We start from the raw sequence: 14,120 nt of genomic DNA on the forward strand, positions 1-14,120 counted from the left end.
TCCTTGGGGAAAACATAATTTAAACCATAGAGAAGTAACATTTCTTTTCAGGGAAATTGCAGTGCCATCCAAGATATTGGTAGAACTACAGAGCTCCATAAATATCCCTGTTGGACTCAAAGATTTGGTTATGTTCTTGAACAAGATACATAAATTAAAAATGCAGTGTGTTAAATGAGACTATATAGCAAACAGGATATGTCTTATAACTTCTACTGTTTTTATATTATAGTTTGGATTTTGGATCTTTTTTTTTTAAGTATATTTTTAAACCAAACAATTTACTAATCTATTGGTGTGCCAAACTCCTTTTGTCTCTTCATTTGGGCTCTATATCTTTTGTTGGGACCAGACTTTCACTTCCCTAGGATTGAAATGGGTGGGGGAGGAGGCTCAAGCAAGCGAGGAGGAATAGATATTCTTTAAAAGTATCATAAAGAGAGATTCAGAGTCATAGCATAGATATGGACCATTTTCCTTATAATGGGCTATGTAACATAAATTCATGTTAGGACAGAAGTACAGTCGGTCCTTAGTTTCTGCTGTTGCTCACCTGGATCAGTTTTCTATGCTTGAAGCTCTGGATGTGGAGGGCCTACTGCACTATGCCGCTTTATATAATGGGCTTGAACACCCACAGATTTTGGTATGTGCTGGAGGTGGTGGTGCTGGAATCAATCCCCTGTGGGTACTGAGGACCACTGTATAGTTATCTCATCTGTTGTACAGATATTTTGACTTAGACTTAATAGGCTATGCATTAACGACATTAGATTATTGTAGCTATGAATCATGAATAAAAGTTTGTGAAGAGTAAATTGTTTCAATTTCCTGACTCTGTTAAATTGAGAAGCCTCCCCTGGGGTAAAAGTAAAACCTCCATCACTGGGGAACCCTTATTCTTTCACAACAGCCCTGCCTTCTACTGTCCTTCCTGAGCCCGGTGATCCAGCCTGTCTCCTAATGCCTCAGGCCAACAAGTGACTGAGCTGTATTAACTTGAAACTGCTGGCTGTAGAAATTCCAATTGCTTGTAAACCCATTGGCTTTTGCACTGATGCCAGTTTTCTTAGGCACTGTTTACCTAGGCAAACTAGTCCTGCTACCCAGCCCAGCAGATCTGCTGGCAAAGAGAACTTGTAGCTGGTAGGGTGAGATAAATTTCATGACCTTCTTGCACTCTCCAGCCTGATTTTAGGCCTTTTTTATTTGTTTAGGTGTTCAAAACCTGTGTGATGGGAGAAACTCAGCTTTAAACAGTGGTTTAGTTGTTGATTTTCTTCTGAGCTCTAAGTAATAACATTCAGAGGGATAGGGCAGTCAGTTGGGCTTTTGGGTTCTAGTACTTTGTCACTTGGAGTTTTATGATCCTGGGCAAGGCATTTAACGTTTCTAAGCCTGAAACAAAACAACAACAAAAAAAATGTAATATTTGCTCTTCCTATTTCACATGTTCTTGTGAAATTCAGACAATTGAAAGTTCAAATGATTATAAACTGTAAAGCAATATACAGAATAATTATTATAAATATTATACTTTATATGTATTTTGTATTTTATACAGTATCTATTGAATTATTATAATCACATTCTCAATATACACAAAGAGATCTTAGCTTATTATAGTTAGCATCTGAATCTGGCTCTTCTGACGTGTAGTTAATATCTATAAAAATCATTTGCCTTCTATCTTTTGGGTCTATATGCCATTTAATAAACAGTTTTTCAAAGAAATATCAAACTTTCTTCTCTGCACTTTACATAAAGCAAAAGATTAACTCAACTCCTGCAGTATCCTGTGTAACACACTTGTGAAGTCAGGCAGAGGGCATGAGTGGGCAAGCTCTGTACTGTCTATAGCAGAAGGAAGTTTAGGAGGTTTTGTTTAGAAGTTTAATTCTTTTGTGCTGCCTTGAGTCAGCTGCTATTTGGAACACTCATATGAAAACAAATACTACTTGTCCTGGCAATAAGGGAGGCTTTTTGCAGCTTGTGTAGCCTCATGAAGGACATTTGTTTATGACCATGGACATGGGACACTGGAAAAAAAAATTGATCTCCAAGTCTCAGATCTTGTCTCAAGTTGCTAAAAGGCTTGAGAAAGAAACGTGCTGGTGAGGAAGAGCTGAGAAAAAAGGGGCAGATGGAGGGGACTCCTCAACCCAGAGGGTTCATGGCTAGAGCTGCTGATCTTGGGAGAGTCACAAATCCATTCCAGGCCTCAGTTTTCCTTTGTGTAATATGGGAAACTAAAGGGTCATTCCAGATGTAAAAATCTTCCAGTTTCATGAAGTAGGTTTGAGAATCAATTGACTAGTGAGTGACAGTAGAGGATGATGGCTGAGGTTTCCAGAGCCAGAGTGGGTTCCAGTCTAGGCCACCACTTCATGCCTATGTGACACTTTTCATGGACCACTCTTGGCCTGAGACTTCACATGAAGAACAGTGATTTGTTGTTGTTGTTTAATTGCTAAGTTGTGTCCGACTCTTCGTGACTCCATTTGCCTGTGTGCAAATGTCAATATGTATGAGCTATTATTCCCCTCAAATTTAGAGGACTTTTGGGGCTAAGCAAGTACTTTGGCAATACAGAAATTGTCTTCTGTGCAGTAGTGAAAAATAAACAAAAATGTTTACGCACTGGAAAGAGACCAGCTTCTCCTTTTTGTGCTCTCCCAGCTTGAACTGTAGTGAGAGAACAAACTGAAGGCTTTAGGGAGAAGGGCTTAGGGTGTCAGATCCCTCTGAGAGTTCTTGCCTTTCTCTCTTCTAGGTTATCTTATCAGTGAGTGGTGGTGAGGTTTTCATCAGGTTTGTTTTGTAGCTTATAAGAAAATCTTAGATGGAGGAATGAACAAATAAGAAATGTAATAGAGCAATCTCATCAGAGAACCCTACTGTTATTAATACATAATTATATTTGTGCTTCACAGGTTGGCTTAATAATTCCCTCCAGTGCTTTGCTAGAACTCTTTTGGTCCATGCCTATTCTCAGAGTGTGGTCCAGAAGGTTTATTTTATAAATGCTGACTAAAGGAAAAAAGGGAGAAAGGACAGCTATAGGAAGGTTCCTTAACCAGATGAAAGTGAAAGTCACTCAGTCATGTCCAACTCTTTGTGATCCCATAGACTCTACAGTCCATGGAATGCTCTAGGCCAGAATACTGGAGTGGGTAGCCTATGCCTTCTCCAGGGTATCTTCCTGACCCAGGAATCGAACTGGGGTCTCCTGAATTGCAGGTGGATTCTTTACCAACTGAGCTATTGCGAAAGCTCTCCTTAACCAGATGGGGATCTACTAAAGGCCTGAGCAAGAATCCTGCCAATGCTGGTTTCCAGAGAGAAGGGACAACAAGAGATGATGTGGATTTACTCCTCACGTGCACTCTTCTAAAACTTTTTTTTTTTTCTGAGAAACTTGGGCCCAGACAACTTGGGAAGTTTGCTTAGGTCATGTGGCTAATAAATGAGCCAGGACTTGGCCTTGGGCTCTGTCCAAGTTCTGTGTTCTTGTCTCTCTATCATATTTCCTTAAGCCTTTCTGTTCTTGCTCAAAGAATCTCAAGATAGGATAATGAGAAGTGATTCTTCACAAACTTTTCTTCTGAGGAAACCTTGAGGATGAAGTTTATGTCACTTAAAGGGCTCTTCTACCCTAAAGTCCTTATATAGCTCTCAGTTTAGGAATGTGCAGCTGGTGATTCGAGCTTTCCAGGTGGCACTAGTGGTAAGGAACCTGCCTGCCAATGCCAGAGACATAAGAGACATGGATTGGATCCCTGGGTTGGGAAGAACCCCTGGAGGAGGGCATGGTAATCCTGTCCAGTTTTCTTGCCTGGAGAATCCCATGGACAGAGGAGCCTGGCAGGCTACAGTCCATAGGATTACAAAGAGTTGGACACAACTGAAGCGACTTAGCACTCTCCCAGCTGGTGATTCAGCCCAGCTTCAAGTTAAAGTGAGATTTACTTTGTGAATTACTAGAGCTGACCTAAGGTAGTGAGATTTCCCTATAGGACAAACTGAAGTGCTGTGAAGGCCTGATGTAAGCAAATAAAAAGAGGTAATATTATGAGCACTTATGTAATAAGTTCAATGCCAGGTATCTTATGATCACTCCAATTTTACAGGTAAAGAAACTGAGACAAAGAGAATTTTGTGACTTGCCCAGAATTACCCAACTAGCAAGTGTTAGAGCCAGGATGGAACCTTGGCTGACTGACTTTACCATCCACACTCGCAAATACTATGCTCTGCTCTGGACGACTGGGGATGAGGAACGGTCAAGCAGAAGCAGTGGAGTGCTCTCTGGGGTTGGGGGTGGGGTGGAAACACTGATTTGGAGCTTTTACTGATTTCCATAATATAAATACCCCCACCATGGCTGCTTTCAAGCTACTGAATTGATGTCATGTGACTTGCACATTTACACTGGTTTTTGTGACATGGCAAGAGCTGGCTCCAGCAGAAAACAGAAGGGTATTGCCAAAGAGAATAGCTAGGTACAGAAAAAAAAAGTAAGTTATGCAAGTTATGCCCAAAAAGTACAAAGGGTAGGGCAGTGAGAAATGGAGATGGAATGAAGAGAGGGACAAGACTGGAATGTCAAGTTCGGTTTTTTTTTTTTTTTTTCCAGTAAGAAACTAGAAGTCAGTGGAAGTTTTTAAGCAGCCAGGTGTTGTGATCAGTCTTTTTGGATAAGAACTCTGGTTATAGAGAGAGAAAGTGCTTCTAGAATTCAAGTTAGTTGGCAAATAATGGAAACAATGAGCATCAAGGCAGGAGTGGGAGTCAGGGTGGAGGCTGGGGGTAGAACTAGATTCAGTAAATGCTGGCAGGTGGAATTGACATGAATTGATTGATTGGATATTATATGAGAGAAGGAAGGAGCTGAAGAAAATACCAAGATTTCTAGCTTGGAAGCTAGATTTATGGTCAGATCATTAATGGAGAATTTAATGGAGTGAGTTGTTGAGTCAGGACTGGAGAAAAAAGTATAGAACATATTCATTTTGAAGAGTTTATAGGCTATAATCCTGGAGATGGTTGGAAATGTGGACCCGGAACTTAAGAAAGTTAGACCATGGATAGGAGATGTGGAAGTCATCAGCACATGGATAGAGATCATAGCCATTTAATTTATTAAGCTGCTAGTAAGCACTTCCTATTTTCCAGGCATTTTGGCATGGTAGTGCATTGCCTTGCTCAGGGAAAGCAGGAATTATGTAGATGAATAAAATATGTAATCTTGGGGAACACCATCATTTATAGGTCCAGTGGACAGGAAAGGAAGGAAAAAAATCAATAAAATATCCAAAAGAGAAAAAGGAGGAATTAATTATTAATGTGGCAAGAGACTGGTGAAATATAGAGGGAAGAAAGCTTCGAGAAAGAACAAGTTTTTTAATACCTGCAGAAGCCAAATATGTCATTGATGTGGGCAGTAGGGTCATGATATCATTGGTGAACCTATTGGGTTCCATCCCTGGTTCAGGAAGACCCCCTGGAGGAGGAAATGGCAACCCTCTCTAGTATTTTTGCCTGGAAAATCCCAAAGACAGAGGAGCCTGGCAGGCTATAGTCCCTGGGGTTCCAAAGAGTCAGACACAACTGAACAACTGTGCATGCACGCACCATATGGCCTAGAGCCTCCCAACAGAGCCTGCCCTTTCATCAGAGTTGGATTGGATTAGAGATCTCCAACCCTCAGTAAATAAAAGGATGTTTTTATCCTTGTAATCTAGGCGGCAGTAGGAAAGAGGACTTCAATATATTTTCCTTACTGGAGGAGGAGGATGCTGAACATTTGTAAAGCAAAGTAAAGGTGGTGGGCAGAAGGTGCAAGTGTAGAACACGTGCTCCACAACCACAAACATCAGTGTGCCTTTCCCCACCCTTCTCTCCTTGTCCAGCCTACTGGTCACTGAACTCAGTTCAGTTCAGTTCAGTTGCTCACTCGTGTCCGACTCTTTGCGACCCCATGAATCGCAGCACACCAGGCCTCCCTGTCCATCACCAAATTCTGGAGTTTACCCAAACTCCTGTCCATTGAGTTGGTGATGCCATCCAGCCATCTCATTCTCTGTCGTCCCTTTTTCATTCTGCCCCCAATCCCTCCCAGCATCAGGGTCTTTTCCAATGAGTCAACTCTTCGCATGAGGTGGCCAAAGTATTGGAGTTTCAGCTTCAGCATCAGTCCTTCCAATGAACATCCAGGACTGATCTCCTTTAGGATGGACTGGTTGGATCTCCTTGCAGTCCAAGGGACTCTCAAGAGTCTTCTCCAACACCACAGTTCAAAAGCATCAATTCTTCGGTGCTCAGCCTTCTTCACAGTCCAACTCTCACATCCATACGTGACCACTGGAAAAACCATAGCTTTGACTAGATGGACCTTTGTTGGCAAAGTAATGTCTCTATTAAACTCTGTTTAATCAGCTGATACTGCCTCCAGGCAACCAGATGAGAGATTCTCTTTTCTTGAAGACTAGTTATATGGTCGCAAAGAGTCGAACATGACTGAGTGACTGAACTGAACTGAACTGAGTTATACATATCTTTGTCCTTTAAGTCATGTATCTCTATTTTTTAAGTTTCTGCATCATATCATAAGCTGATAATGGTGCTATAATTCTTAGTATTGCTTAGCCTGGACTGACATTTTTGCTGCTTGGTTTGAACAATCATGATCATGGGAATTCTCTGCAGGTTGGAACAGAAGGCATGAGAAGATCTTGAAATACCCAGGAGGTTGGCAATCATTAGATCTCTTAAGGGAGCAGTGGTCAGAGGGCAGAGCTGGCAGTGATGAGACTATTGAAATAATTGGATTATGCCTCCACAGTGTGCCCAAAACTTCTCCTGGCTAGGAAAAGCATAGTTTCCTCCTTGGTCTATTTCCTTGTCACTGTGTTTTGTTTCTTTGCTAGATCTCTTGAGTCTTACTATTGTCTGCGTTATTAGCAGATACCTCTGAGCTCTTCCTCCAGGCCTTGCCTCCTTGAATCTCTGACTCTGTCTTTTATACCTGTCTACCTAGATGTTCCATTGACTTTAAATGGAATAATTTTAAAACGGAATTTTCTTACCTTTCCTGATTGTTCTTCTGCCTGTATTCTGTGTTTCTCATACCCTAAGTGAAGACTTCCAGGGTCTTTCAGTCCTTTGCCTGTGTCCTACCAGCCTGCTTCCTGATGCCATATCTTACTCTGTGTGCAGTTACCAAGGTGCATCAACTGCCTCAGTGATACCTCTTGAATATATTCCCTCCCTTATATTCTCCTGGGGCAGACCTTCATTTTCTTCCTGTCGACAGTTGCCAAATGCTACGGCTGTGGTCCTCTAGTTTCCTCTCACCCATCTACTGTGTGCACCTCAGCTGCATCATTTTGCCCAAAATATAGTCTCATTAAAAAGAGTGTCCAAAATCCTTGCTGTTTAACCATTAACAACTAAGAGCATTTCATCTGCCACCATCTTTCCAGCTGCACCTTTAGTCAGACTGCATCATCTTCTACATTGGAAGTTGCAGCTGGTGGTTTAGTACAGATCTGGCCTGCAGGCAAGTTTTGTTTGGTCTGCAACTTAAAAAAAAATGATCTGAACCAATGATTTAAAATCAGAGGATTTCCCTTAAAAGCTAAAGTCAGAGAAAGTTTAGTTAATTTTGAAAGCTTAAAGACAGATGGAAATTTGCAGCAGTCAGTCAAGATTTGAATTCTTAACTGCTTAAGTTCTGAGTCCATCTTTCACCTATCTTTGTATTACTGTCACATATAGCAGAATCTTTACATGTACTCTGTGCGTGCATGCTCAGTCCTCAGTAGTGTCCAACTCTTTGCAACCTCATGGACTGTAGCCCACCAGTCTCCTCGGTCCATGGAATTATCCAGGCAAGAATACTGGAGTGGGTTGCCATTTTCTACTCCAGGGAATCTTTCTGACCCAGGGAAGCAGATTGGCAAGCAGATTCTTTATCACTGCACCACCTGGGAAGTCCTTACACATACTAGTCAGGACCTCACTAATACTTGTTGAATTATTGTTGCCTGACTTTTGGTAGTTTCTTGACACAAACATTGAAGTTGTTTGTAGAAAAAAGGTACTGCATTAGTGAGTCACAGGTGATCTGTACAGTGTTAAAAACTGCAGGTCATGTCATTTGCACACCAATAGAAATAAATAAATATGCATTTTAAAGTATACTCAAACTTTACAATGTTTAAAAAATGTGACCAGACTATGGCTGATTCTTGTTGATGTATGACAGAAAACCACAAAATTCTGTAAAGCAATTATCCTTCAATCAAAAAATTTAAAAAAAAAAAAAATGTGACTGGGACTTCCCTGGCGCTCCAGTGGTTAAGAATCCACCTTCAGTGCAGGGGCCATGGGTTCTATCCTTGATGGGGTAACTAAGCTCCCACATACCGTGAGACAACTAAACCCATGCACCATAACTACTGAGCCTGTGGGCCACAACTAGAGAGAAGCCCAGGTGCCCCAGAGAAGAACCTGTGTACCACAGCTGAAGATCCCCAAGTGCTGCATCTAAGACCTGAAGCAGTCAAAATAAATACATTTTCTTTTAAATGTGACTTTATGGTCATGCAGATAAGTTTGTTCTATGAAATTGTTGTCCTATAACAGGCAGGAAAAAGGCAGAATCTGGAGAGGAGAATTAGAAAACTGCATGACAGGATGAAATGGCCATCACAGGAAAAGTTGGAGAACCACTTGTGTGGAATACCAACTTTTGAATGTGAGAAGTAAAGCAGGTAGTGAGTTATAATAGATGCTCCAGGTATCTAATGTGGTTGGTTTGTGTTGAAAGTTGATCACACACTGAGTTATTGATGTGTGTGGAGTGTACTAGGACTTTTCCCCACCTCTCCCTCCCACTTTGACATGAGCATATGAGTGAACTTTTTAGAGATAAAAATTTTACATCTTTTTAACCTGTAATAATTTCAGGTAATCATTGTGGTCCTAATAACAAATTATGTAATGGGAAAAAAACGATCATCTCAGTTTCCCTAGAAACATGGGGCTGTCTATCCCTAGGCTCACATTTCATCATGCAGGATTTTCCAGATCAGTGATGTGACAGTAACAATAGAAGGCTTAGTAAAAGCCAGGTACTATTCTAGTACCTGTTTTTACTTTTTTAAGCATCACAACAATCTTTTCAACCAATTAGTATTATTATTTCCGTTTTATATATGAGAAATTGAAGCACGGAGAGGGTTAGTAACTTGCCTGAGATCCCACTGCTGGCAGTTGGGGAAGCTGGGCTTTTAACCCAGGCATCACTGTGGAGTCTATGCTACTGACTTTGGTGTTTGACATGACTCTTGTTGTTATTGTTCAGTCTCTAAGTCATGTCTGACTCTGCGACTCCATGGACTACAGCATGCCAGGCTTCCCTGTCCTTTACTATCTCCTGAAGTTTTTTCAAATTCATGTCCATTGAGTGATGCCATCTGACCATTTTCACCCTCTGCTGCCTTCTTCTTTTGCCCTCAGTCTTTCTCAGTATCAGGGTCTTTTCTAGTGAGTTGACTGTTTGCATCAGGTGGCCAAAGTATTGGAGCTTCAGCATCAGTCCTTCCAATGAATATTCAGGGTTGATTTCCTTTAGGATTGACTGGTTGGTTTTCCTTGCAGTCCAAGGATCTCAGCAGTCTTCTCCAACACCACAATTCAAAAGCATCATTCAGCCTTCTTTATGGTCCAGCTTTCATATCTGTTCTTGACTACTGCAAAAGCCATAGCTCTGACTATATGGACCTTTGTCAGCAAAGTGATGTCTTTGCTTTTTAATATACTGTCAAGGTTCGTCATGGTTTTTCTTCCAAGGAGCAAGCGTCTTTTAATTTCATGGCTGAAGTCACTGTCAGCAGTGTTTTTGGACCCCAAGAAAATAAAACCTGACACGAACATGCCTCTTACATTGAGCCTCTATTGCCATGCTCTGCATGCCTCCACTTCCCTTGATTACATTTTCTTCCATAGGCATTTGTCCAACACTTTCACATCTTGGTTTCCTGTCCTTTTCCTTACTGTTCACGCTTCATCTTGTGTGTGTGTACACTCAATCATGTCTGACTCTTTGCTCCCTATGGACTGGGGCCTGCCAGGCTCCTCTGTCCATGGGATTGTCTCAGGCAAGAATGCTTAGTGGGTTGCCATTTTGTTCTCCAGGGGATCTTCCTGACCCAAGGATTAAACCCAAATCTCCTGCATTGGCAGGTGGATTCTTTACCACTGAGCCGCCTGGGAAGCCCCTTCATCTTCTATTAAGGCACAATTCAAAATAGATGCCTTACTGAATTTCATCTCACCAAGAAGAGGCACAAGTAATTCTTTCCTTTTCTGGGCTTGTGCAACCCTTTATCTAGGTTTCTCTTACTAAACTTGTATTACTTAACTAACTAACATCAGCTATTCGTTTACAGTTCTTGGTTCTCTTCTATTTCTCTAAGCTCCAGAAGATTGTCTTTGTCTCCCCCTTAAGTTTCCCTTTCCATTGAATATATTTTCTTATTTGAATGATGAATGAATTAGCAGAGAACATTCCCATTCATAAACACAAAAATGAACAGAGTATAATTTAAGCAGAGTATAGTTTTTGCTTGACTTCCTTTCATTTTTGCTTGTCCTATGACCTTTGGTCATCAGACCCAGGTAGGGAACCCGTGGCCAACCTATTTTGTATATCTGGTTCTACTAAGGTGTAATGAGTATCTCCACCTCCTCAGGCAGAATTCCCTTCTAGATCCTGGAATAGTTATGGGGCAAGTTTTAAGACATCTAGCATTGCCTTAGGGTACTTAAGCTAACCAAGACTGGGTCAATTCACAACCCATGAAACTCTTAACGCTTGGAATGCTTCTTTGTGCTACTGGAGTTTTCTGGCTACTTCTAAAAAGGTTTCAGGAAACAACAACTTGAGAATGTCTCTTGGGTGGATCTGAATCTCATTTCATGAACTCAAGAATGCAAGAAGTATAACTTGATCTATATTTCAAGCCTTTATTCTTTAGGTAGAACTTAATTCCAATGAATTTAGGTATTCCTCCATCACTGTTTTCTTTCAGGTTTTGGGGTGTTTTATACGTTGAGACATAATACTTAGGGTGGTGGGGGGAGGCATTTGGGTACACATCCTCAGCCCACATTCCTGTTCCACCTGGTCCTTGGTGTTTGGTTCCTACAAGTTGTCCTTGGATATCCTTTGTTCTTACTTATGAGAGCCTTTTAGATCTATTAGTGCTCTCTTCTGTTCCTGTTGGACCCTTGAGAATGTGTCATGGGTCGTGGATAATGGAGTTGTCTCAGAAACGTCTGCAAGACATTCATGCAACCTTGCTATTTTTGTGCCTTTTGGGCACATGGAATTCTTCTGCTGCTCCTGCACCATCTGGAGCCCAAGGAGCTCTCTGAGGTCATTTGAGGCACCACCTTCCTAGACATATCCTGAAGTCAGTCTTCCCGAGAGTCTTGCCTTTTTCCAGGGTTCTGTCTTGGGCATGAGACACATGTCTATTGCTCTCAGATTCCATAGACATATCTGAGGGTTGCTGTGTCCCAAGATTCTTTTTTTGTTGAATCTCAGATATCAATCCTTACTTTCCTCATTTCATCTCCAATACTTTCTCCTTCCATCTGCCACCACCTAGTTTGGAGATTCACTTTCTATTCAGGCGACTTCTTATTCATCATGCAGTCTTCTAAATTGATGTCTGTTTTTTGTTTCAATTTTCCAAAGGATGTAGGCTTTTGAAAATTAAAAGCAGGAAAACACTCCTGTTTCTTTGCTATTTGTTCTCATATCCCTTCCTTGAGGTAACAACTACAGAAAGGCTTGGCTACTGATTTTATTTGCCAGACAGTAGGGATAGGAGGGGAGTAGTGAGAAAAGCTAAGGAAAGCAATTGATATTAGGGGGAAACGTTGCATACCATTCACAGTTTTATCATGCCACACAATATCACATACACATGAGAATGTCATCCTATCCTGGATAGTTTTCAGAGCAGCTTCCTGGGCGCACACTGTTCTCAACAAGCATCTCTGGGGTAATTCTGTATGTCCTGCAGCCCTCTCATAGTTCCTGGAATCCAACTTCTATACTGGTTAATCTCTAAGCTTCTTTTCTCTCTTCCTCAGAAGGAGGAAAATAATAGAACTATAACCAGAATTTAACAACCTCTCCTTACACTGTTGGCACTCAGGCAGTGATAACTATTATTAATAATAGTAATAATAAATTGGTTAATGACAGATTACTGTTTGATTGTCTCTATTTTCAAATTTTGAAACAAACTCACTATTATCTGTAGGATAATGATTTTTCATTCTCAAATTTATCAATGAATTCCAAATATTAGCACAATTTTTACACCCATCTAGCCTAAGATGCATCTACTTACCTTTTTCTCCTTCATAAACAAACTGTCCCTTCTCCAATGAGCACTTTTGTCCCTTGTCAATGTTGTGAACAATGCAGATAGTTGTTCAGAAACCCCATTAATGTCAGTGATCATAAGCTAATACAGTAGAAGTGCTTTAGGAAAGGTATGGGCAGATTGAGGTAAGTCTGCATGCAATCAGAGCATGCAATACATAAGGGAAACCAGGGGTAGATTCTATGTAAAATGAATAATCTACTGTAATCTGTTTTGTAAAGATAGTTCACTTGTTTTACAGCTTTCCTTTAGTGAAGAAACTCATATAATTTGTTTTAAATATTTAATAAAGTCTTCATTTAGCTAAAAGCAAAAAATGTAGTCCATAAAGTAACTGAGCCAAGCCTGCCATTTCTTTCTTCATATTTTATTGTTTCATGCCTATTGAGCTACTTTGGCTGTGAGAAATAGAATTGATCTTGTGTGTTCTCTGTTAAGTCACAAGGGTTTGTCATGTGAAGTCTAGAAATCTTAGTGAATACAGAGATTCTCAACTAGGTCCCAGTGAATCTCTGCATTCCCCCATTAGACTGATGTGTTACCACAAAACTCAAATGATGATTACCTCTTCCTAGTTTGCCAAAGACTTTAAACCTTTAATCTTATGATTAGACTCCTCTGTATATGTGTGTGTGTGCACAAACACATTTATTTGTTTCATATCAAGAACAGTAAAAGTTGTTTTAACTTTTTCAATAAATTGGTCAATTGATACACACTGAAATTGAGTTATTTTATTAATATTCATTTGCTTTGCTGGTGCATATATTGGCAGCCAATAGATATTAATGGAATTGCTGGAAAAACTGTTCATGGTTAGATAAATCGCTTCTGGTTCTTGCTTTTCATGAACACTGGCTAATTGTTCTATAATGCAGTCTTTCCAGCTCTTTTCACGGCAGGACATTGTATACAGTAATAATATTTTATATGAGACAGTGGGGTAAACAGCTCAGGAACTTGGCTGCCCAGGGACAGAGAGGATCAGTGTCATGGCACATGTGTGTCCTCTTCAAGGCATAATAGTGTGCTCCATGCATGTGCTGGGAAGCTGTATTATGGTGTATTGCAGACTACATATAGCTCTTATTTCTACTCATGACATTGTCTTCTTGATCTTATGATGGCATTAAATATTTCACTAATCGTCAGTGTTCTGTTTCATATTCTGCAGAAGCACACTGTTAAATCTTCAGCTGCTCCCCTTCAAATTTTTCAAATTTTGAAACAAACTCACTATTATCTGTAGGATGATTTTTCATTCTCAAATTTATCAATGAATTCCAAATATTAGCACAATTTTTACACCCATCTAGCCTAAGATGCATCTACTTACCTTTTTCTCCTTCATAAACAAACTGTCCCTTCTCCAATGAGCACTTTTGTCCCTTGTCAATGTTGTGAACAATGCAGATAGTTGTTCAGAAACCCCATTAATGTCAGTGATAGATAGTTTGAGAGCCACTAGGAGATACAGTTGGGATCTTCCCTGGTGGCTCAGACAGTAAAGCATCTGCCTACAATGTGGGAAACCTGGGTTCGATCCCTGGGTCAGGAAGATCCCCTGGAGAAGGAAATGGCAAACCACTCCAGTACTCTTGCCTGGGAAATCCCATGGACAGAGGAGCCTGGTAGGCTACAGTCCATGGG

The 14,120-nt window shown here is 40.6% G+C and overlaps 1 protein-coding gene across 1 annotated transcript in view; it reads left to right on the forward strand.

The window, feature by feature from the left end:
* NCEH1 (neutral cholesterol ester hydrolase 1) overlaps window positions 1-14,120 on the forward strand; it is a 67,953-nt gene that overhangs the window by 27,111 nt on the left and 26,722 nt on the right. The window lies entirely within an intron of this gene.

Source organism: Bubalus kerabau, chromosome 2, assembly GCF_029407905.1.
Source record: "Bubalus kerabau isolate K-KA32 ecotype Philippines breed swamp buffalo chromosome 2, PCC_UOA_SB_1v2, whole genome shotgun sequence".
Classification (NCBI taxonomy): domain Eukaryota; kingdom Metazoa; phylum Chordata; class Mammalia; order Artiodactyla; family Bovidae; genus Bubalus; species Bubalus kerabau.